The sequence below is a fragment of the Budorcas taxicolor genome, chromosome 4 (assembly GCF_023091745.1).
Source record: "Budorcas taxicolor isolate Tak-1 chromosome 4, Takin1.1, whole genome shotgun sequence".
NCBI classification, from domain to species: Eukaryota; Metazoa; Chordata; class Mammalia; order Artiodactyla; family Bovidae; genus Budorcas; species Budorcas taxicolor.
The window spans coordinates 10,653,765-10,680,294 of record NC_068913.1 but is presented as its reverse complement, the minus strand read 5'-3'; positions in this window follow the sequence as shown (position 1 = coordinate 10,680,294).

Below are 26,530 nucleotides of genomic sequence, written 5' to 3'. Positions count from 1 at the left end.
CTACTTATTCTTACTTATTCCAGATATTTCTATTATTTATTTAATTTCATTGTTTGAATTTACCAGAGTTTGTTTACCCATTTACCTGCTGATGCTTGTTTAAGATGTTTCCAGTTTTTAATTTTCATTCATAAAGCAGCTGTGGACATTTACGTACAGATCTTTGTATAAACATATGATTCCTTTTCTCTCGAGTCATAGTTAAGTGCATGTTTAAATTTTTAAGAAACTGCCAGTTTTCCTACGCAGCTGTCCTCTTTCACATCTCTAGCAGCAGTGTGTCTGAGATTTCTGGCTCCTTCCTGTCCTCTCAATGCTTGGTCCAGTCAGCTTCCTTCAGTCTGAGCCATTCTGATGTGTGTGAAGTGATATCTCTTTGTGGCTTTGATGTGCATTCCCCTATGGATACCAATGTTGTCCTTCTTTTCATGTTTTTATTTGGCATCCATATTTCTTCTTTAGTGACATGTCTATTCAGATCTTACGGGTTTCCATTGGGTTGTTTATCTCGTTAACTAGTCATGAGTTCTTTATATAGCTTAGACACAATTCCTTTGCTAGATATTTATCTTGCAAATATTTTTGCCTAAGCGGTGGCTTGACTTATATTTTTGTAACTGTGTTGTTTGAAGAGCAAAGCTTTAAAATTCTGATACAGTGTCATTTACTGATTTTTCCTTTTGGGTTTTGTGCTTTCCATGTTGTATTTTAAAGTCTTTGCCAGGTTCAAAGCTGCCAAGATTTTCTCCTATGTTTTCTTCTAGACGTTTGATAGCTTTAGCTCTGACATTTAGGATTGTGAGCCATACTGAGTTAAATTTTATATGTATCAGTTAAGGGGCAAGGTGTATTTTATTTAATTTTTTTCGTAAGTCCACCAATTGTTCCATCACAGCCTCAGTGGACTATAGTTTCCTCATTTGTAAAATGGATTTACATTTTCCATCTCAAAGTTTGTTGTGTACACTAAATAAAACAATATATGTACAGTGCCTAGAACCTGATAGGCACTTAATAAATATAATTTCCTTCCTCTAACCACCCCCCCCAAAAAAAGAACCTTAAAAAAAAAAACTATGGAATACTACTTACTGTGTATTGGAAAATGACTTATTACTTAGTACAATATTTAAATAAATAAAAATATGAGCAAAGAATTCATAGATGCTTGAAAGTTTGGTGCTAGAAAGATTTTTCAAAGCTTATTTCATTCAACCCTCTCCTTTCAGATGAAGAACGTGAAACCAGAGGGCTGACATGAGTCACCCGAGGTCATTGACCAAGATGGTCAGAGATGGGCTAGAACCCAGTCTCTTAGCCTTCATCTCAACTCTTATTCATCGTTACTTAATTGAAGGGTGGGCTATGAACAGATTTTTCAGCGGGAAAAATCACCACATAGATTGAATTAGAATAGTTTTAAAAGAGACACATAGTAATTTCCTCACAAAATTATCACTAATTACGTCTAGCAGTCTGAAAGTGCTAGCGCATAATCTTCTATCCAACAACATTGAATTCTTTATAGGTTGTTATTAAAAGATTTTGGAAAAAGTGTTAGGAGTAAATTCATAACATTATTGAGAGCTTTTTGAATGAATAATAAAAGCAAAGTGTTTATATATTTGGCTATGTGAAAATTAAATTTTCTGCCTAGCAGAAGACTTCATAAATTAGAATTTTTAAAACTGACATGACTTAGAAAAGAATGGTAAGCTATATTAACAGGCAGTTAATTGATATACTTGATATACGATGAGCTGTCACAAATCAGCAGGGAAAACATGAAGACCCCAGCAGAAAACAGGCAAGTGTGTCTCAGGTAAACACACAGGACCATTAAGCAGGAGGAAGGAGCCTCAGCCCACTAACATTCAGAGCACATCTGAAAACAATGAGATACATATTTACCTTAGAGACTGCGAAGGATTAAAAAGAGTAACAACACCCTACACCTTGGTGAGGATGTGGAAAAAGGACCCCGTTCATGTACGCTGTTGCTATGAGCCTAGTATTGACATGACTTTCCTGGAGGGCAATTTGGCCATTTCTATGAAGAATTCCATGAATTGATTAGCCCAGAAATGCCATCGCCATGAATTTATCTTATATGCCTAGCTAAGTGCCTATTTTTATGAAGAAGTACATTGCAGGCTATAATATCAAAAACAGAAACCATCAAAATGTCCACTCATCAATGAACCGTGTAAAAATAACAGAGGAACCATGTGTTCATACGGCATGCTCTGTTTTTCTCAGAAGAATGAGGTTGCTTTAAATGTACCACCTCGAAAAGTGCTGGTGAAAAGTGAAAAGGCAAATTGTTAAGTAAGATGTACAGAATGATCCTACTTTGTTAAATCAGGAAAGGGGGAAATAGGTGTTGAATATGCATGGAAGGAAGCTTTACTAGGACTCTTTAGAGAAAAGTTTCTCAACGGACAAGGAGAATGTAGCCTAAGGCAGAAGGAAGGGTTTGGCTCCCATCGCTGGAAACACACAGAGCAGGCCCAAGGGGCAGCTGAAGTTGGGGGCTCAAGTAATGTCCTCATTGTCTCCCCCCCTGACTCCACCTCCCTCCATATTTATCGTCACTCTGTTTTATCCCAGACAGCTGCCTCCCTCATGGAGCTCAGAAATATGGCTGCTGTCTAACTTTGGGCGTCCGTGGTGGCTCAGTGGTGAAAGAATCCCCCTGCCAATGCAGGAGACCTGGGTTCGATCCCTGGGTCGGGAAGATCCCCTGGAGAAGGAAATGACCACCCAGTCCAGTATTCTTGCCTGGGAAATCCCAGACACAGCGAAGCTTGGTGGGCTACAGTCCATGGGGCTGCAAAGAGTGAGGCAGGACTGAGCGACTAAGCAATAACAAGCTAACTTCAGATCTTCCCGATAGAATGGCCTGAAAGAATAAGAGAACTTCCTGCTAGCTCTCAAAGGAACCCCAGCTAACACTCTGACATGTACATCCCATTTCTGTTAAGGATCAAGCCCCTTCCTGAAGCGTGACTTGGGTCTGGGGCCAGTGTTCATTCTCATGACAGGTGAAGCTCCTGATCCCGTCTCTGGGAGCAAGGGGAGCGCAAGTGGGGGCACAAACTGGGGGGCAGCGGTTCCCCATAGCAAGGAATTCTACTGAACAGCCTGTGTCTACATCATGCTGGACAGCTTTTATAACAATAACGTTAGGAAGTGGGTTACTATTATAATTGAAAAATGCGAAGATTGGGACTACGGGAAATGGTATAAGAAATAAGCAGCCAACCAGGAGTCCTACATCAACCCTTATCAGATTTCCTTTCCAAGACTTAAGAGAACAAAGAGACACATACACACTAGCATATTTTCCCATTATTTTGTCAAAATGTGGCATAGGTCTTTCTTGGCAACAAAGGAGTTAATTTCTTCTGGAAAGATACTGGGAAATGAATTTTTATTGAAGAGGCTGATTCAACATTTTCCGGGAGCAGAGACTCTTGGACTTTGTGAGATAAGGGGAGGGAGTGCAAGGCGGGGTGAGTGCTGAGCCGGCTCTGAGTGAGCTTGTCCTGGAGCCCCCTCGGGGCAGGAGGACTAGAGGGCAAGGCCAGCCCCAGGCTTTCTGACAGCTTCTGAGCAGGCTGTAAATGTCCCCGGCATCGATTTTTCTCTCCAGAAAGCAGTCAGTGCCCTCTGTCACACTTGCAGCTGACTGTCTTCTCCCTGCCACCCCTCCCTCCCCCTAACAGTTGTGTCGAAGAGAAACCAGAAATGCAAAGCCTCTCAGTTAAAGTCGTTAGTTTGGATTCCACAAATTCTGCATTTGAGAGAAATCAGATAGGAGCTATAGTGAAGTTTCTGTATTTATTACCTCTGAATAAATGATTTATTTTGCAGATTATAGGGTAAATAAGATTGTAGGAGAGTGGAGAAGATATTTCACTTCAGGCACCCTTCACTATTTCAGAAACATCCATCAATGGGTAATCAACTGAGAAAGCAGTGACTAATTATAAATCACTGCTGTCTAGTCAATCAAAAATTTTTTTTAAAAAAGGTTCTCTTCTACTGGAAACTATAGCCTGATTCCTCATTTCTGTGAATATCCTCAAAAGTAATTACACAAAGTGAAGTTCCGAATGTCTTACTAATTCAGATCACAGGAGAGATTTTATTGTAGGATAGTTAAGACCCTGATGTGAGATGTCTGATATCAGATGTGATATCTGGCATAGTTATAGTGGTTAAGACTCTTTTGAAAGGGTTACCAACCCTTCATGTATATATAGATACACACACACACACACATGTAATTTTATCTATTTATTTTTTAGCTGTGCTTAGTCTTCATTGCTGCATTAGCTTTTCTGTGAGGGAGTGGGGGCTGCTCTAGCTGTGATTCGAGGGCTTCTCATTGCAGGGGCCTTCTTTTGTTTCAGAGCACGGTCTCTAGGGTGAGTGGGCTTCAGAATTTGCAGCACGTGGGCTCCATAATTGCAATTCCCAGACCCTAGAGCACAGGCTTGGAGAAGGCAATGGCACCCCAGTCCAGTACTCTTGCCTGGAAAATCCCATGAATGGAGCAGCCTGGTAGGCTGCAGTCCATGCGGTTGCTAAGAGTTGGACACGACTGGGCGACTTCACTTTCACTTTTCACTTTCATGCATTGGAGAAGGAAATGGCAACCCACTCCAGTGTTCTTGCCTGGAGAATCCCAGGGATGGGGAAGCCTGGTGGGTTGAGCCTGTGTCTCCTGCACTGGCAGGCGGATTCTTTATCACTGAGCCATCAGTAAAGCGCTAGTTAAGACGTTTGAGTCAGGGCTGGTTCAGCTTCAGGTTCTATCATTTCATGCCATCTTGGGCAACTTGCTTGCCTCTTTGAGCCTCTATTTTCTCATCTGTATAATTGGATAGCTATACTCGCCTTATGGAATTACTGTGAGAATTCAGTGGGAAGCTTGGGACATAGTAAGGAAAGGGAAAGTGAAAGTGAAGTGGCTCAGTCGTGTCCGACTCTCTGCGACCCCATGGACTGTAGCCCACCAGGCTCCTCTGTCCATGGGATTTTCCAGGCAATAGTACTGGAGTGGGGTGCCATTGCCTTCTCCAGCGGATCTTCCTGACCCAGGGATGGAACCCAGGTCTCCCGCATTGTAGATAGATGCTTTACCGTCTGAGCCACCAGGGAAGTCCATAGTAAACCATCAACAAATGCAGTAAGTCCCTGCATATGAATGAGTCCCGTTCCAAGAGTGTATGTGTCCAGTTTGTTCACAGCAACAAAGTCAGCCTAGGTACCCAACAATCGGCTATATAGTACTGTAATGCTGTATAAGAACAAGCGACGTCTACCGTCTTTTTACCTCACTCCACTCAATTATTTCACTGTTGTTTCCATTATTGTCACTTTGCACTTCTTAGCAGTAGCAGCTACATCATCACTACTTTTATACTTGCTTCCAGATATCTTGGGCTGAAATAAAGATACTGAAATACTGTGCTCCAAAGCTAGTGGAGGTGATGGAATTCCAGTTGAGCTATTTCAAATCCTGAAAGATGATGCTGTGAAAGTGCTGCACTCATTATGCCAGCAAATTTGGAAAACTCAGCAATGGCCACAGGACTGGAAAAGATCAGTTTTCATTCCAATCCCAAAGAAAGGCAATGCCAAAGAATGCTCAAACTACCACACAATTGCGCTCATCTCACATGCTAATAAAGTAATGCTCAAAATTCTCCAAGCCAGGCTTCAACAACACGTGAACCGTGAACTTCCTGACGTTCAAGCTGGTTTTAGAAAAGGCAGAGGAACCAGAGATCAAATTGCCAACATCCGCTGGATCATGGAAAAAGCAAGAGAGTTCCAGAAAAGCATCTATTTCTGCTTTATTAACTATGCTAAAGCCTTTGACTGTGTGGATCACAATAAACTGGAAAATTCTGAAAGAGATGGGAATACCAGACCACCTGACCTGCCTCTTGAGAAATCTGTATGCAGGTCAGGAAGCAACAGTTAGAACTGGACATGAAACAACAGACTGGTTCCAAATAGGAAAAGGAGTACGTCAAGGCTGTATATTGTCACCCTGCTTATTTAACGTATATGCAGAGTACATCATGAGAAATGCTGGACTGGAAGAAACACAAGCTGGAATCAAGATTGCCAGGAGAAATATCAATAACCTCATATATGCAGATGACAGAGAAGGCAATGGCACCCCACTCCTGTACTCTTGCCTAGAAAATCCCATGGACGGAGGAGCCTGGTGGGCTGCAGTCCATGGGGTCGCTAGGAGTCGGACACGACTGAGCGACTTCACTTTCACTTTTCACTTTCATGCATTGGAGAAGGAAATGGCAACCCACTCCAGTGTTCTTGCCTGGAGAATCCCAGGGACGGGGGAGCCTGGTGGGCTGCCATCTATGGAGTCACACAGAGTTGGACACGACTGAAGCAACTTAGCAGCAGAAGCATGCAGATGACACCACCCTTATGGCAGAAAGTGAAGAGGAACTAAAAAGCCTCTTGATGAAAGTGAAAGTGGAGAGTGAAAAAGTTGGCTTAAAGCTCAGCATTCAGAAAACAAATATCATGGCATCCGGTCCCATCACTTCATGGGAAATAGATGGGGAAACAGTGGAAACAGTGTCAAACTTTATTTTTGGGGGCTCCAAAATCACTGCAGATGATGACTGCAGCCATGAAATTAAAAGACACCTACTCCTTGGAAGAAAAGTTATGACCAACCTAGATGGCATATTCAAAAGCAGAGACATTACTTTGCCGACTAAGGTTCATCTAGTCAAGGCTATGGTTTTTCCTGTGGTCATGTATGGATGTGAGAGTTGGACTGTGAAGAAGGCTGAGCACCAAAGAATTGATGTTTTTGAACTGTGGTGTTGGAGAAGACTCTTGAGAGTCCCTTGGACTGCAAGGAGATCCACCCAGTCCATTCTGAAGGAGATCAGCCCTGGGATTTCTTTGGAAGGAATGATGCTAAAGCTGAAACTCCAGTACTTTGGCCACCTCATGTGAAGAGTTGACTCATTGGAAAAGACTGATGCTGGGAGGGATTGGGGGCAGGAGGAGAAGGGGATGACAGAGGATGAGATGGCTGGATGGCATCACTGACTCGATGGACGTGAGTCTGAGTGAACTCCGGGAGTTGGTGATGGACAGGGAGGCCTGGTGTGCTGCAATTCATGGGGTCGCAAAGAGTCGGACATGACTGAGTGACTGAACTGTACTGAACTGATACAGTCCTTTATCCAGTACTGACATATGGATGTGAGATTTGAACCATAAAGAAGACTGAGTGCAGAAGAATTGATGCTTTTGCACTGCAGTGCTGCAGAAGACCCTTCAGGGTCTCTTGGACTCCAAGGAGATCAAACCAGTCAATCCTAAGGGAAAACAACTCTGAATATTCATTGGAAGGACTGATGCTGAAGCTGACACTCCAATACTTTGGCCACCTGATACAAAGAACCGACTCATTGGAAAAGACCCTGATGCTTGGGAAGATTGAAGGCAGGAGGCGAAGAGAACGACAGAGGATGAGATGGTTGGATGACATCATTGACTCGGTGAGTTTGAGCAAACTCTGGGAGATAGCGAAGGACAGGAAAGCGTGGTGTGCTGCAGTCCATGGGGTCCAACAAAGAGCTGGACACAACTGAGCAACTGAACAACAATACAGTACTGTACAGTAAGCACAGCCACTTGCAGGGGATGCACACACGTGGCGATGTATGCCAGGCAGGCGAACTAACTTACGTGAATGAGTAGGCAAATGCATGTTCACATCTCTGAAAGTTTGCAACTTGAAGCCTCGTATGTTGGGGACTTACTGTATTAACTTTAGTTTTTAATCTTTTTTAGTCATGTGTTATGTTTTAAAGGTAAATGACTCTCCTAGGTTCCCAAGACTTTTCCTAAGTTTTGGTTTAGTGAGAACAGAATAGGGCTGGCCCTAAACACATGTTGGCCAAGTGCTGAACTGCTCAGTACAACGGGTCATGTAGTATCTGAGGGGAGGAAGTCTGTCATCTGAACCAATATGTCAACTGTTCATTGTTTTTATAGGATTTGTGGATTCTTTCCTCAAGAGAACAACCTTCCCTGCTGTGTTCTACCTTTCCATTAGCAAACAAATGAACAAATAAACAAACAGGCAATCAAAATTTTTCTCCTCCACAGAGTTAGGCAGCATTTTGATCTATTCAGCCTTGGAGGAGTCCACCAGCATAGATGGTTTCCATTTTGACAACATCCCAGCGTATGGCGCATGCAAGCAGTGTTTACCCACAGACCCAATTTCCCAGCTGAGTGGTGAGCTCGGAAATTGCAAGACAGGTCAAGCAACTGTCATTTTTAAGTACAGAGATTAGCTCTTCAAATGAAAAATTCCACTAAAAGTTTACAGAAAGCTCACTAATACTCTTTGCATTTGAAAAATCATCTCTTTTCTTCTTTTTCCTTCTGTTTGTTTTGGACTTACTCTTCTGCTTCTAGTTTCCTAAGGTGGAAGGTTAGTTATTGATTTGAGATCATTCTTTTTAAATATAGGTCTTTAGAGCTATAAAATTCTCTTCTAAGCACTGACTTCACTGTCTCTCATAGTTTTCAACATGATGTATACTTTTTCAAAACAGTTTCTACTTTCCCTTGACCCACTGGTTTTTTTAGGAGAATGTCTTTTAAAATTTTCCATCTAGTTGTGAATTTTCCAAATCTTCTCCTAATATTTTTACTGCTTTGATTACGCTGTAGTCAGAGAATATGCTTTGTATGATTTCAGTCCTCTCTAACGTGTTGAGAGTTGTTTATGACTAACGTATGGTCTATCCTGGAGACTGTTCATGTGACTTTGAGAAGAATGTGCATTTTCTTGCTGTTGATTGGAATGCCCTATAGATGTCTGGTAGGTCTAGTTAGTTAGTTTATAGTATTGGTCAAGTCTTCTACTTTGGTATTGACCTTCTGCCCACTCTCTCCTTTATTGGAAGTGGAATGTTGAGGCCTCCCCAGCTATGATTATTGAATTGTCTATTTCACCCTTCAGTTCTGTCCATTTTTGCTTATGTACTTTGGTGTTCTAGCGTCAGATGCATTTATGTTTATAATTGCTATTTCTTCCTGATAGATTGACCATAGATTAAAACTTTTGTATTTTTTATCTCTGTTAACAGTCTGTGTCTTAAAGTCTATTTTTTTCTGATATTGATATAGCCACTTCAGCTCTGCTTTTGTTATTGCTTGCATGGCATATTTTTTCCATCTTTTTTGCCTTCAATCTGTTTGTATTCTTGAATATAAAGTATGTTTTTTGTAGGCATAAGTAGTTGGATATTTTTTTAAACCCTTTCTACCAATCTGTAGCTTTTAATTGAAGTGTTTAATCTATTTACATTTAATGTAATTGCTGTCAAATTAAGATTTTCAGTTGCCACTTTTTTTTTCTATGTCTGATCTTGTATATTCCTTGCTTGATCTATCACTGCCTTCTTTTGTATTACATAAATGTTTTTAGTGTGCCATTGTTGTTTATTTTACTATATTTGGAGAGTTAGTTTCTTAGTGATTGTCCTGAGGACTACAATAAACATCTTAACTTAATATAGTCTAGTTTAGGTTAATACCAGCCTAATTTTAACAGCATAAGAAACTTTGCTCCAATACAGCTCCATTTCAACTCTCAACCCTTCCTGGTGAGAATAGCTTTTGGAGGGCTATTCATTGTATCCTTTTTGCTAGTTACCATTGGTTATGTCTCACTTTAACTAATGGGTATGTCTTAAAGAATTTTTAATTTGTAGTTAGGAGTCAAATGAAGAGATAAAGTAACCACGTTGCTAGTTAAACAAGGAACATGACACCTCCATTTCACACAGAAGGTTTTGAAGGAGGCATCCCCATTCACTGAGCTTTCCTAGTTTTCATTTGGCAGCTCACAAAATGATTTTATGTGCAACTGTAAAACTGTTTCCCACAGTGCTTTAAACAAACTATAATGCATTTTCAAATACAAAGGGCTATAGGGAGATTTCCTGACAGGCTTGAATAAAGGTGGGAATTTCAATTTTTTATGAGATTTTTAAGTACTGAGTCTAAGACAGCAGCAGCTCACTGTTGCTAGCTATGAGTGCACGGTAATTCCCGAGCTGAAGAGGGTAAATGAGCATTCCAGAGAATGCAAATTGGAAAAAAAAATACATTTACAATTCATGTGTCACAGAAACCATTATTCTTCAAGTTTTATCATCAGGAAATGAGAAAGGCAAATCAAATATATTCATACACATACATTTATACAATGTCTAGCACATTTCTTTGTATTGCAATGATATTTGGCCATGGGCTATAATAGAAAGTGTGGCTGGTATATAATAGCTTCTATATGGTCTTTCAAATCATGTGTATCAGTACAATTCAAAATAGCTTGCTTATTTGCTTGATTGGTGCTGATGTTAGGTAGATCTGAACTTGAGCCATGGTGTTGCCACTTACTCCTGTGTGACTTGGTACTTCATCTCTCAATCATTTAATCTCTTTATGCCTCAATTTCTTCAACTAAAACAAGAGCCTTAAGGTTGGTACCCACCTCACAGGGCTAGTGACATGATAAATCAATGTGATTAGTTATTGCTAATAATATGTGTTAATTAAAAATAATAATAGAAACTATTTTGAGCACTTGCTACATGCAAACTAATGTAAATGGTTTGGTAAGTGGTAAATGGAATATACTGAATCCATGTGATTCAAATATGCTTCAAGGTAAGTCTGAGAAACAAGAAGTAATGACATAAAGAATGCTGACATAAAGCAAATCTCAGTGGAATTTCTCGGGGAATTGGGAACAATAGGATTAAAGTAGACATTGCATTGGCATTGTAATGTGTCTACTTACCATTTTCAACATAGCTCTCTTTTGGGGTAGTTTTTCACTACGCTTATACTTTCTTCAATACCCTAAGGCGTTCTATTAATATCGATTGGCCTTTGAGTTCAACAATAAATTATCTTCATTTTGACAATTAAAGATATTTTAAAATTATATATATAAATCATATAATGTAAAATAATATGAAATAACTAATAGAAAATAGACACAAGTAAAGTAAATTATGTTTTGAGTTGTTCTGAAGGAGCTTTGCGCTTTCTAGTCATCACATTTCATTCACTTCACTTCTTACTTAAACAGTATTTCTGTCTATTATCTGTCAACTCAGATCCTAGCCCGTCTTTTAGAATCATCACCAATACCACTTCTTCTCTGAAACTTTTTGACAAATCTGGCTTTTCAGCTGGAACTTAGAGCTCAGCAAGGTTTATACTTTTTTTTTTTCCAGAGATGAAAAAGTGGCCATTTAGAAGCAGTTTTGCTTTGTCTCTACAGTAAGAGGAAAAACTCACCTATAAGGAAGAGTTTTTATTTGGAGAAAGCACTCTAACACGCATTTTGGTGATGCAGAAGTAAAGCCAAAATGCTACTCTGGAATGGGACTCTAGGGGCCATAAGTAGCCAAACTACCTTGCACAAAGATGTCAGTGTTTGATTTGATCATGGAAAGAATTACATCTTCAATAAATTAGCTTTTGCCACAATAATGGTGCACAACAAAAACCCTCAAAATGCAGTGACTGAAACGGAAGTTTTTTTTTTTTTTTTTTCCCCACAGATAGGAGTCAGCTGGGTTGGTTTTGCTTCACACTACAAATCTGCAACTCTGGGTCTTTCCCTCATGTCTTTCATCTTCTCTGGTCCTCTTGGGCTCTTCCGGATACATTCTTACGGTGATGGCAAAGGCACGTCAAGTGGCAAGCCCAGCCACAAGAACACTTCCCAAGCTGATTTTTGCATTGCAGCTGCTAACATCCTTCAACCCCAAACAAATCACATGGAGGAGCCCAAGTCAAGAGGCAGGGACTTTAGTAAGAGGGAATACAAAGCTATAAGGCAGAGGGTATGGATAAAGGAAGATGCGAAGAACTGGGTTCAATAGTTCAATCTATCAGACATTGCCATGAAGACATCAGTTGAAACTGAGGGAAGGGTTTGGGATTTGGAATTCTACTTGCTGGACCAGGGAAAGAAAAGCAGAAGGTGAACGATCTGCACAATGTAGGAACAGGTGGGACTTGATGAGAGAGTTAGCTGTGGCCATCTTGTGATACTCAAGTTGCTTGGTAGGGTTCCTTAAATGTTACTGCATGATAGTAGCTGCATTGGGAAAGTTGAGACGGGCCCATGAACAAAGCAAAGTCAGGAACATTGAACTGGCAACCCAATTTTGGAATGGTTGTAGAATCTGATATGATGCATGGCCATGAAGGCAAGCAACAATGAGAGGGAATTGTGGGAAATACAATTTTCCCAGGGTTTTTGGAAATAGTCTTTGTGGGCAGCCCTGGAGAACAGTGAACTTTCTGGTAATATTGGCACATAGAGTCTGCTCTTTCAGATATCACAGTTGTGTAATAACTGTGAAGCAAGACATAATTAGGTCTGCCTGATTCAAGCAGGTTTACCGGTGATATTATTAATTATAACTTGTCTGTTTTAGATTAGACTAGGTTTTGGTTCACTTCCTGGACCTGTTAGCCCAAGCTCGTTTATTTAGATACAAAAGTTACATTTCCCTGTAGGCTTGAATCATACATCTCATGATCACTTATATCTCTGGTCATTTACTCAGTCCATACTTAGGAAATCTAAGCTATAGACAAGAGAAACAGCTGTGTAAAACAAAGTTTTATTTTAAATTAAAAAGTTTAATTTTAAATTATCACTGCAAATAAAGTGATAACACGATAAGATAAATGATACAAAGTCTATAAATATTTTGAAGAGAGACACCCTATTCAGTGAAAATCTTGACCTATAAAAGTCTAAAACAAACCTGATCATGGTAACAAATCCCTTAATGTTTTTAAATGGACTGTGACAACCAGTAAGGAGCTGGCTCAGCATTCAGAATGTTAAGCGTATAAGCTAAACATATATCATCTAAATGTTAGACTCCATCATGGGACTCCCAGTGAAGAACATACCACAGAAACTCAAAGCAATTAAATATGCCCATTTGCTTATGTGCGTGTCGTGCTAAATCACTTCTGTCATGTCCGACTCTCTGCCACCCTATGAACTGTAGCCTGCAGGCTCCTCTGTCCAAGGGGATCCTCCAGGCAAGAATCCTGGAATGGGTTCTTCAATCTTTCTATCTTCCCAACCCAGGGATCAACCCTGCATCTGTTACGTCTCCGGCATGGGCAGACAGGTTCTTTACCACTAGGGCCATGCAGGAAGCCCCCATTCACTTTTATATTTGTTCAGAAACTAATCACAGAGCTCTTATTATGTGCCAGACACTCACCAAGGAAATAGTAATGAGCAAAGTAGAACAGAGTTCCGTCTTCCAGTTGGTTGAGAGAGGAGAGACAAAAATCAGCCAGCAAACAAATAAAATGAACAAAGCCATCCTAGAAAAAACAAATCCTTTATTCTGATCAAGAAACGTCCCAGCATCTCTACCCATCCTCAAGTCAATGAACTTGCTACTTGGACTGTGGCTGGAGGCTCCCTCTTTGTGTTCCTCGCTCACAGATACAGCTCACCTCCAACCTTCCCCAGACAGGCCTGCAGCTTGTTGCCTTTTGTGTTTCTTGAACTGTATTTCCTCTGCTATTGCCAAATAAACTCAATTTCTGGTTATTTCAAGCTTGCCTCAGTTTACCTCTTTATTTAGGTTGCCTCTGGATAAATGAGGCTTCCCTGATGGCTGCCTGCTAATGCAGGAGACCCACGTTCCATCCCTGGGTTGGGAAGATTCCCCCAGATAAATGATTTTAAACTGTTTTCATAGTGCCTTGAACAATGTGGACATTCTATGAATAGTCATTAAAGGAATGAATGAATGATGGATTACATAATTCCATAGCTCAGTGAAGAAATGCTCAAAGAAAACATAGGACAATAATAAGTAACTCCAAATGTTATCATTGTTCAAGATTTATTTTTGCAACCTAAGGGTACGGTCATGCTAGTTTCTGTTTTATACCAGATTTCCTGGCTCCATCCCACTATTTAGGGCCAACTCCACTAAGCTGAAACAGGAGGTTTAAACTAAAACATGGTAAATGAAAATCCATAGCACTCTAAGGAGCTTCCCTAGTGGCTCAGATGGTAAAGAGTCTGCTTGCAATGCAGGAGACCTGAGTTCGATCCCTGGATCAGGAAGATCCCCTGGAGAAGGGAATGGCGTCTCACTCCAGTATTCTTGCCTGGAGAATTCCATGGACAGAGGAGCCTGGCAAGCTATAGTCCATGGGGTCAAAAAGAGTTGGACACGGCTGAGAGACTAATGCATAGCACTTTAAAGAAAGTCCTTTCTCTGGCAGGCAAACATTTTAAGAATGTTAATTGGAACAAATTTTATATTGCAGTCTTTTGTCACATTGTAAAATAATCCCTAACCAACTGCAGGGATTCTGTTGCTGAGAAGTCATTGCTGTTGGCAAAATTTCGGTGAAAAGAGACCAATTGTTGTGTTCTACTGTTTAAGGGAATTGAGTTGATTCTTGCATATGTAAAAAGACGACAGACTCTAAAAAATGTATGTACTGTTTAAAACTCAGTTATTCCCAACTGAAGTTGTCAAAATGGTAGCCTAAGGGATTAGTCAATTTATAATCTACCATTCACTGGTGCATTAACTGTATAAAGAAAATTTTAATGTGTAAGCCTTCCCTGGTGACTCAGACGGTAAAGTGTCTGCCTACAGTGTGGGAGACCTGGGTTCAACCCCTGGGTTGGGAAGATCTCCTGGAGAAGGAAATCGCAACCCACTCCAGTACTCTTGCCTGAAAAATCCCATGGATGGAGGAGCCTGGTTGGCTATAGTCCATGGGTTCGCAAAGAGTTGGACACGACTAAACGACTTCACTTTCACTTTCTCTTAATGTGTTAGATCCCAATAAGTTTTGAATATTGATTTAATACCAAATCCTCTGACTGCAATTCAATCAAGTTAGAATTCTATACCAGTGTCCTCCTGCTCTCAAGAACCAGTTGTTCAATTTTCGGGAATTTTGTGAACCAGTTGTAAAAGCACCCATTATTATTAACAAGATTATAAAAACTTACAGATAAACATAAGGGAAATAAGGATTCAAAACTCATCATCATTTCCTAGTAATTTGATTGTATTTTACTGTTATTTATGCTCTTGAAGTTATTTACATCTATTGTATCTGTATGGCAGAATTTTATATATGTATATATATATATATATATATATATACATATGTACACAGGGCTTCCCTGATAGCTCAGTTGGTAAAGAATCTGCCTGCAATGCAGGAAACCTGGGTTCAATTCCTGGGTTGGGAAGACGGGAAGATTCCCCTGGAGAAGGGATAGGCTACCCACTCCAGTATTCTTGGGCTTCCTTTGTGGCTCAGCTGGTAAAGAATCCACTTGCAATGTGGTGGGTTTGATCCCTGGATTGAGAAGATCCCCTGGAGAAGGGAAAGACTACACACTCCAGTATTCTGGCCTGGAGAATTCCATGGACTGTATAGTCCATGGAGTCACATAGAGTCGGACACGACTGAGCGACTTCCACACTATTCACTATGTGCATATATATATATATATATATATATATATATATATATAATGAGATGCTAATGAACAGCCTTTTAAACTCCATGTTCAGTGATATTGCCCTGACAGTGGCCATGGTGGGAGGATTTATCCCATGGAAATTAGACAGCACTATAAGTCAGGGCTTAATTTATTATTGTCTTCTTGATTGTCCAGACAGAGAAAGCGATGGAGAAGTAATGACATACAGTAAACTTAAAAGTGTCCAAGAAGTGCATTGGAGAGCCAGTTGGTAGACCCTTACCAGAACTCACTGAAGCTAGGGATTCAGATTTCAGGTGCGTTAGTCTAGAAGTCTTATGCCCTGTGTCAGGGTCCATTCTCTAACAATGAAGGTCCTGACCTTGGGATAGAAGACCACGCTTGGTTGGGAGTTAGTATTCATCAGAGCTCATCTTCTAATTAAATCTTAAGCCTGTTTCTCGGCTTTTTACATCTTTCCACTGCAGGAAATGGGAGATTCTTCATATGCTACCAGGAAGACTCCCCTTGGCTTTCAAACTTGACTTTTAATTGCTGAGTAATTGCCCTTAGCATGTTTTTAAAAAAATCTTTTCCCAGAGTGTTAACTGAGCTTAGCAATAAATCACCACTCAATTCCAAAGTCCTTATAGAAATGATTTCTCCCATACTTCTGAAATGCCTCTACAATGTACCAACTAATGCCTTTATTTTCACTAGTATACAATCCCGGTTTACCACCATTCAATTGCTACCTAGTGGGAGGGACGTGCCACATCCCATCCGTGTTGGAGTCCTCATTGCCTGTCGGTTGGCAGGTGGTTCCCCTCCAACATCCCATTTAAGCATCTGTTTTCTCAGTGCCACTCCTGAGTCATCTCAGGTTGGGTTTCCCAGGAAGCAGACTACGAGACAGGGCTTAGCAGTGCGTGTGTGCTCAGTCACTTCAGTCCTGTCTAACTGTGCGAACCTCTGGACTGCAACCCGCCAGGCTCCTCTGTCCATGGGATTCTCCAGGCAAGAATGCTGGAGTGGGTTGCCGTGCCCTCCTCTGGGAGGTATTCCTGACCCAGAGACCGAACCCAGGTCTCCTGTATCTCCTGCATTGCAGGCGGATTCTTTACCCACTGAGCCACTGGGAAGCCCCAGGTTTAGCAGTGTGTGTGTGTGTGTTAGTCAGTCAGTCGTGTTTGACTCTTTGTGATCCCATAGACTGTAGCTCACCAGACAGCATGTCAAATAGGAAATGTTCCTGAAATCCACATCTGCGGAAAGGAGAGGAAGGAAGCAGAACTGGGCAGAAGGAAAACCTGAACACTGATGTAGGCTTAAGGAAGGCTTCAGCCGACCCCATGGAGAGATCTGGAACTTGGGTGGTCCTTCACAGTGGACCCAGGGCGGGCATGGCATACAGACCTTTCTCCCCTGCACTGATCAGTCTTACCGGATGGGAAGAAGTGGCCCCATGCAACTGTCTAAGCTGTCGGCAATCTCCCATGAGGTCTCTCCTTTGCAGGACTTCCAGTAGTTTTCATCCCTGAAGCATGCACCTACAGCAGTGCCCACTATGTGCCACCATGGGCACTATTCTAGATCTGGTGGTATGAGCAATAAAGGAATCAACAAGAAAACCTGCAGCATGTCAGCTGGTGATGAGTGTTACAGGGAGAAATGAAGCAGTGTCACTCAGCTCCAGTCCGTGGAGCTCATCACTCATCACATCCCTGATGTTCTTCAAGCCCACACTGTGTTTCCATTCTGAAATCTTTGCTGTTTCCTCCACTTGGAATGTTCTTCCTTCCTGCAACTTAAGACCTCTCTCCCTTTAGATAGTGGCTCAAATGTTATCTTATCAGTAAATCACTGTCTGACCATTTTATTGAAAGCTGCAGTATTCCCCCAGCATATACACATCCTAGCATTCTCTGTATGCCTTTCCTTACCTATCACTGTTGTCTGTTTTGCTGAAAAAAAGAAAAACCTGTACTCAGCTACCCTGGGCTTCTCGGGTGGGTCAGTGGTAAAGAACCCGCCTGCCAATGCACGAGACATGGGTTTGATACCTGGGTCGGAAAGATCCCCTGCAGTAGGAAATGGCAACCCACTCCAGTATTCTTGCCTGAGAAATCCCATGGACAGAGGGGCCTTGTGGACTACAGCCCATAGGGTGGCAAAGAGTCGGACATGACTGAGCAACCGAACAACAGCTACCCTGGCTGCCTACTGCCCCTCTGAAGCCTCAGCATCCTTACTGAGACCTTAGTAAAATTTTTCTTTTCCTTTATTTTTCCCAAACAAATAACACAGCACTGTTCAGGAAGGAGAGTGGCTACTCTGTTGGGTCTCCCCATCCCTGACTTCTGGCCCTTTCCTCCCCCACCCTCTCCACCAAATAAATGATAATGTAATTTTTCTCCACTGGGGGAAAAGAAACTAATAGGAAACTGATTAAAGCAGATCAGGAGGAAATGATGGCTACAGAGTGGGGTGCACACACATGACTGGTTTCTTGTGAGCAATTTTATTTTCCTCTTTGGCAGAAACCAGCTTTTTCCTTTGCAAAATCCTAGGTGGGTCCAGCGCTGTTTCTGAGTGCCTCTTGATGAATGCATGTGTTTGCGTAGTGGTTACCCTTCCTATCCCCCTAGCTGGATTTGAACGCCTTCATACTTGAAAAGGACCCCTTCAATCCGTTCCCCCAGCAGATTTGTAGCAGCACGTGCTCAGGCTCTGAATCGTGGGGTGGGAGAGAAGTTTAAGCATACTTTGTGCAGTTCGATTCTCAGTGTAAGTTCAAAGCCAACACAATAGTTAAGATCTGAGCAAAAGCGAAGGGCCAGCCTTTCTATGCTGTGCAGTCATGCACATCACTGTCTTGTCGGCCAGAAAGACAGGCATTGCCAGCATACAGCTACAGGCATGGTCACTGACAAGGGTTGAGTGTTTGATGCTTTCTCCAATGCATCATTTTCCTGCCATTTTACTTGCCACTTCCTTTTCATGGCCCTCCATCATGTACATTCCAACTCACCATCCTCCATGCCCCAATTCACAAATTAAAGTGTTTCTGCTGGGAGTTATATATTCCGCTAGATGACAGGGGTTCCCTGCTGGAGTCCATGTAGCTGAAATATCCAGATGGCTGTCATAATTTTTCACTTGACTTTTTGGTGTGCCTGGCTATTCTTTCTCGTTTCATCCATCATCAAAACATTTCTGAAAGTCATTTCCTCCAACGAATGGCAAGGCAAAACTTCAAGTAAGGGGTTCTACACCAAAGCTAGAAATTGCACTTGAACTCAGGGAGCAAGTTTTTCAAAACAAATGTTGACTGAAGTGAGAAGATTAACATACCTTTAAAATGTTTGCCTGTTCTCTGTTTATTAAAGTTTTTGAACAAATATTTATCGAACACTTATGATGTGCTGGACATTTTTCTCAGTGCTCAGCGTATCACAATGAAGAAAATGAAGCCTCTGAAACTGTGAGAGCTTACATTTCAGATAGGAATGCTGAGAATAAACAAAAATGCAATAAGTAAATAAATTACACAGATTGTTAAGAAACTTCCTATGTGATACTGGACTGGCAGTCCAATGGTTAAGACTCTATCTGCACTTTCACTGCAGGGGTGACGTTTCAATCCCTGGTCAGGGAACTAAGATCCCACATGCCAAATGGCATGGCCAGAAAAAATAAAATAAAATCTACTGATTCCCAAACATAAAAAAAGTGTGTATGTTGAATTAAAAAAAGAGAGAGAGAAAACAGAATAAGGAGGATCAGGACAACAGGAGGTGTTGAGGGTGCAGTATAAAATAAGGTGCTGGGGGCAGGTTTTGTTGATGAGGTGACATCTGTATAAAGAGTATTTGCTTTTTCAGGCAAAAGTGACAGCCCCCAAAAGGCCCTGAAGTGGGATTAGCCAGGCATGTTTAAGGAACAGCAAGGAGACCAGTGTGGCTGAAGGGAAGTGAATTTAGGGGAGAGAAGGAGAAAAAAAAGGCTCGGCTAGGGAACTGGGGTCAGAACACATAGGGCCCCAAAGACCACTGCAAGGATTCTGGCTTTGAATCTGGTTGAACTGGGAAGTCCTTAGGAGATCCTGAGCAGAGACGTAATCTGATCAGATTTAGATACAAGAAGGTTACTTGGCTGTTGTGCTGAGAACAGATGTTGAAAGGATAAGGCTGGAAACAAGGAGGAAGGTTAGGAAGCTGGTGATGGTGATGCAGACCAAGATGGCAGCAGAAGCACTGCTGAGAAATGGTCAGGCTCGGGATGCATGACGGAAGCAGAGGGAGACAGTTTCTGATGAATTGGGTACGTGTGTGCCCTAAGTCACTTTAGTCACGTCCAGCACTTTGACACACCATGGCCTGTAGCCCCCCAGGCTCCTCTGTCCATGGGATTCTCCAGGCAAGAACACTGGAGTGGTTGCCATGCCCTTCTCCAGGGCATCTTCCCAACCCAGGGACTGAACCTACGTCTCTTATGTTTCCTGCACTGGCAGGTGGGTTATTTACCAGTACCGCCACCTTGGAAGCCTGAACTGGGTATAGGGCATGAGAAAAATAAAAGTCAAGGACGATGCCAAAGTTGCGTCTGAGCCCCAGGAAGATTGTATTGCCATTTAAGTGAGATGGGGACAGCTGCAGGGGATCCAAGTGTGGGTGTCGGGGGCTCAGTCTGGGGTATGTTCAGTTTGAGACAACCAGATGACAATGTGGTTGGTAACTATACATGAGCCTGGCAATCAGGGAAGAGGTCTAGGGTGAAGCGATGAGTTTAGGAGTCCTAGGCATTTAAGTGTGGTCCTCTAATGGTTAAGGCTTCACCTTACAATGCAGAGATTGTGGGTTCGATACCTGGTTAGGGAGCTAAGTCCCACATGCCTCATGGTTAAAAAAAAAAAAGAAGAACATAAAACAAAAACAATATTGTAACAAATTCAATAAAGGCTTTTAAATGGTCCACCTAAAAAGAATCTTTTAAAAAGTGGTATTTAAAGTCACGAATCTTTAAAATGTCAGCAAGAAAGTAAGTGCAGATGGAGAAGAAAAGAGGACCAAGAACTGAGACACTAGGGATCTCAATATAAAGAGATCAGGGAGGAAAGAAACACCAGGAAGTAAGACTGAGAAGAAACAACTAGTAAGGCAGAGAGAAATTCAGTGAGGGTGGTGTCCCAGAAGCCAAACGAAGAAAGGTGGAAACAGCTGACCATTGGATTTCACAACAGGGAGAACATTCTCAGTCTTGATAAGAGCAGTCTCAGTGAAACAGTGGAAAGAGGTACACATCTGATTGGAGAGGGCTCTGGAGAAGAAGGAGAAGAATCAGAAACGGAAGGTCGTGACATCCCTTTCAACACATTTTGCTAGAAGTACCCAAAGAAACGACGTGATAGCTCGTAAAGGAAAGATGGGAGAAGAGCAGCATGTTGGTCTGCTACTGGAAACGGTCCAGTGCAGAACTGACACCTGGATAATATAGGCGTTGTTGTTGTTGTTCAGCTGCTAAGTCATGTCTGGCTCTTTGCAACCTCATGGTCTGCAGCATGCCAGGCCTCCCTGTCATCCTTCACTGTCTCCCGGATAATATAGGAGAGAGAGAGCAATTGCTAAAGCAAGTAGGTGAAAAAGGATGGGAACCAGTGTCTGTTATAGTCAGGAGTCTGGATGGCTCATCTCTGATCGCAAATGGGACAACATTGTAGGAGGGGACAGATGGGAGGGTGGAGCTGTGACTGGAAGGTGGAGGGTGGAGATGTGATTAGAGTCAGTGGAAGTTCTAGTATCTTCAGTTTTTCAGTAAACTAGGATATAATATCCTCAGCTGAGATGATGAAGATGGGGAGAAAGACCTTGGAGGTTTGAGGACAGAGAAGATGTCAAATAGGTGGTGAATAGGTGAGTGAAGGGACTAGAGAGGGGTATAGAAAGGGTACAGTGAGTGCTAAGGGTGCATCGAGTGTGTGCTTCTGAGTTTAAAGTGAGATCCATCAGTACAGTCATGTTCTCCAGCCATGACAAGTGACCCTCCAGCGTAGACAAAGAGCTGTATTTAGGCAACATTACAGCTTCACCAAACCAACATGACAGGACAACAGAGGGGCAAGGAGCCCAAAGGTGTGCACAGTGGTGTGATGGTTGTGGATGGAATTCAGCTGGGCCAAGAGGAGTCTGGACACGAAGGAGTAAGAGACAGTGAAAAGTTGTCAGAACTGCAGGCCCCAGTGGGGTCAAAGAACTATAGTCAGAATACTAAAGGATAGAGGGGTGGGATGGGGTGGGAAGCAGGAGGGAGGTTCAAGAGGGAAGGCGTGTATATGTGCCGATGGCTCATTCATGTTGATGTATGGCAGAATCCGATACAGTATTGTAAGGCAGCTATCCTCCAATTAAAAATAAATTGGAAAAAAAAAAAAAGAATACTAAAGGGAGTGATCCAGAAAGTCAGAAGATGTTGGTCAGAGTGGGATACACGACACCGGGGGAGTGGGGATGGCATGGCCCAGTAGGGTCTGCCCGGGGGAGCGGGTGACTGAAGCAGGGTGGGCACCACCACTAGGGAGAAGGTGTCAGGGATCTGAGCACCCAAGGCCCTGGAAAGATCATTCACTGCAGTACTGAAGTCACCAAGAAGGTAAAATCTCAAATGGCAAAGTGAACAAAGTTATGGCACAACTGTGCAATGAAATATTATGCAATTGTTAAAAACAGAATTTGGGGAAAATACTTAAAGATATGAGGAAATGAAAGAATGCCAGAGGGGAAAAAAATCTAAGATCTATAATTTTGTATGCAGTACATAACTACCTTAAATTATATCTTTACCGATAGAGAAAAGACTAGGAGGAGATAAAATGTCAAGGAGGTTTATCTTGATGTGAAATTTATTTTTTTCTTCGTATCATTTGTGATGTTTCTAAATTTCCTACTCCCTCCCCAAAACAAAACAAAACAAGAAGAAAGCATTTTAAAAAGAGAAGAAACAAGACAGTAACATTAAATTATAATTCCAGCGCATTAAGGTTCCCGAGTATTTTTTTTAAATTTAGTCACAACCCTCAGGTTTCTCTCTGTCTTCTAGATGATAGCTTACATAGGTTAAGTGAAATATGTCACTCTCCTATGGTTAAAGTTTAAATTTTCTTTTATCTTCAGAGAATTTTTTTCATACGATAGTTTGTTTTTCCAGTTAACTGGGACTCTAGGAATTTGTCCCAATTGGGACAAACTGGGACTCTAGAAATTTCTCCTGAGAGTTCTGTAAATGGATGTTCACATTTGAAATGATCTTTCCTTCTAGATGGTATAATAATTTTTTTACAGAGGCTATGGGAGCTCACAGTTCTGTGTCTAAAGCTTTAAGCATCTAGATCTGGCGTGGAGGGCCAGAACGGCTATAACATAGGTCACTTCTGTAGAGCTTCTGCTGTTCAAGGCTAAGTTGGTCTAGGTGTCCATCAACAGATGAGTGGATAAAGATATTGTGGTACGTATATACAGTGGAATATTACTCAGTCATAAAAAGGAATGAATTTGAATCCGTTGTGTGTGAAGCGGATGAACCTAGGGCCTGTTATACAGAGTGAAGTAAGTCCCAACGAGAAAAACAAATATCTATTCATGCGTGTATATGGAATTTAGAGAAACAGTGCTGATGAACCTATTTGCAGGGAAGGAACTGAGGCACAGACAGGCAGAACAGACTTGTGGGCACAGCAGGGGAAGGAGAGGGTGGGACGAACTGAGAGAGCAGTGTTGATATATACGCTACCATGCGTTACATGGATAGCTAGCAGGAAGCTGCTGGGCTTCCACGGTGGCTCAGCTGGTAAAGAATCTGCCTGCAACGTGGGAGACCTGGGTTTGATCCCTGGGTTGAGAAGGTCCCCTGGAGAAGAAAATGGCTACCCACTCCAGTATTCTGGCCTGGAATCAACTGTACAGTCCATGGGGGGGGGCAAAGAGTTGGACACAACTGAGTGACTTTCACTTGATTGCTTGGGAAGCTGCTGTTTAACACAGGCAGCCCAGCCTGGTGCTCTGTGACCACCCAGAGGGGTGGGATGGGAGGAGGAGGGAGGCTCAAGAGGGAGGGGATACATACAGAATTATGCATTTTTTTAAGGCAGAAACCAACAGCATTGTAAAGCAGTTATCCTCCAATTTAAAAAAAAGAGGCTAAGTTGGGAGAACAAGGCTTCCAGTTTGGGGGGGGGGGTGTCTGTGTTCCTTGTAGCTGGGCATTTTTAAAGAGAATGCAGTTCATTTATTAATAAAAATTATAATTAAGTAATTAGCACAAACATACTTATTCCCTGCTGCTGCTGCTGCTAAGTCACTTCAGTCGTGTCCGACTCTATGTGACCCCATAGACAGCAGTGCACCAGGCTCCCCCGTCCCTGGGATTCTTCAGGCAAGAATCAGGGACAAATAAACTTCCATGTTTGTGAACTAACTGGTTGTCTTATGTTGTTTCACCTTTAGTTCCAGCTTTCCCAGATCATTTTTTTCCTGACCTATGAAGGGTAACTATAGGGGAAAAGAGAAAGACCTGCTTTTGACTCTCAATAAAATAGATTGCTACCAGCCATTATCTTGAACACCCTCTGTAGTCTCATGTTGGCAACAGAGGACTAGGGCAGGCCAGCTATTCTAAGAGAAGACTTAGGGTCGGACGATAGGACATTTTGGAACACATTAATCTCACGCTGACCCAACCTGAGAAACAAATCCCATTTACCATTTTAAAGATTTATTTTCCTTTTAACAGGTAAGATTAAAGAGGAAAACTTTTATTTTTACTTTAAAGCAACTTACAACTGAAAGGAAAAAACTAAAAAGGAAATATGACTGAACTTTAGCCATCAAAAGTTTGTGTCTAATCGTCTCCGCAGAAAAATCTCTGGGGGTGATTTTGAGAGGGGGAAAAAAACCCAAACATTTTCTGAGAGCTGAATGATACTAGTTTTAAACATGAAGTTTCGTAAGTCATGAGGGCCCAGGGTCACACGGCTGTTTCCCTGGCTACTGCACCTTTTAAATCTTTGGCCTGCATGCATGCTGTCACTCAGGCATGTCTGACTCTTTGTGATCCTGTGGACTGTAGCCCACCAGGCTGCCCTGTCCCTGGAATTCTACAGGCAAGAATACTGGAGTGGGTTACCACTCCTTCCTCCAGGGAATCTTCCCGACCCAGGGATAGAACCCACGTCTCCTGCACTGGCAAGAGGATTCTTTACCACTGAGCCACCAGGGAAGCCCAAGAATAATGGAGTGGGTTGCTCTCTCCTACTCCAGGGGATCTTCCCAACCCAGGGATAGAACCCACGTCTCCTTCATCTCCTGTATTGGCAGGCGGATTATTTTTTAATCACTGCACCACCTGGGAAGCCCCAAATCTTTGGTATCCTCGTTCAAAAACTTAGTGCCTACAGCCTGGGGAGGGAGGAAGATGGAGTGGCTCCCCCTGTAAAATATCGCATGTATCCTCTTTTGTCTCGATCCCTAACTACAAGGTTAAAGCAAATGAAAAGGAAGACTCCTATTTCTCCATCACGTTTATGTAAGACATATGTTTGAGGTGTCTAGGTGACTTCTAGCCCTTTTTATAATAATTCCAATTTTTAAAATTCCACTTTTATGGTAGGATGTGTGTTGAGTCACTCAGTCATGTCCGACTCTTTGCGAACCTGTGTACTGTATCCCTCCAGGCTCCTCTGTCCATGGGATTCACCAGGCAAGAATACTGGAGTGGGTTGCATTTCCAACTCCACAGGATCTTCCTGACCCAGGGTTCAAACCTGCATCTGTTGTGCCTCCTGCATTGGAAGGCATATTCTTTACCAATGCACTGCCTAAGGAGCCCGTTTATGGTAGTATAAACAGCCTGAAAGGAGAAAACACCTGAGGGGTAACAGAGAGCCCAATCTTACAGACTAGGAAAGTACATGACTTACCAAGTTCATGAGGCTGAATGAAGATGTCAAAACTAGATTTTCCTGTGTGCGTGTATCTACAGTATAGATTCTCTACACACACACACACACACACACACACACACACACACACACACCTTCAAGGTCTTGAGATAGCTCTATTTTAAGGACAGAAAGAAGCAAAAACTAAAAATTTAGTTATAGTTACTGGTTAAAATATCTACCCACTATAAACTGGAATTCTTTCTTATTTAAATGGAACATTTCAATTGCATTAGTTCGGACACTTTGTATTCTGAACAATCATAAGTGTACAAATATTTCAAAATTATAGACATCCAAAAACAGTTTTTAACATATTAACGTTGAATTTTTCTATTTCTTCCCTTGCCAATTTATGAAATTTCTGTTGATTCTAAAGTAAGAACTTGGCTGCATAGTCCAAAAGTACCAAGAAAGTCTGGCCTGCATGATCTAAGATAAGTGGAAGTTTATGCAACTAATACGATTTTGGCAAAAATATACTTTTCTTGTTAAAAGAGCCCTATAGCTGTATAAAGAAGCTGCTTATGTTAAAGCTAAAATCAACAACAATAATAACAAATATTTACTACATGCCAGAAACTGTGCCTAATATTTTACATACATTCTCATTCAGTATTTCCAAAAATCCCATGGAGAGAACTACTGTTCTTATGCTCATCTAAAAAAAAATTAAAAAAAAAACTAAAAAAAAACTATTTCATTGAAGTATAGTTGATTTATAATGTTTGTTAATTTCTGCTATTGTAGCAAAATGACTCAGCTATACATATATATGCATTCTTTTTCACATTCTTTTCCATTATATTTTATCACAGGATATCGAATATAGTTCCCTGTGCAATACAGGAGGATCTTTCTGTTTACCCATTCTATATATAATGGTTTGTATCTGCCAGTATTATGTTCATTTTATAGATGGGGGA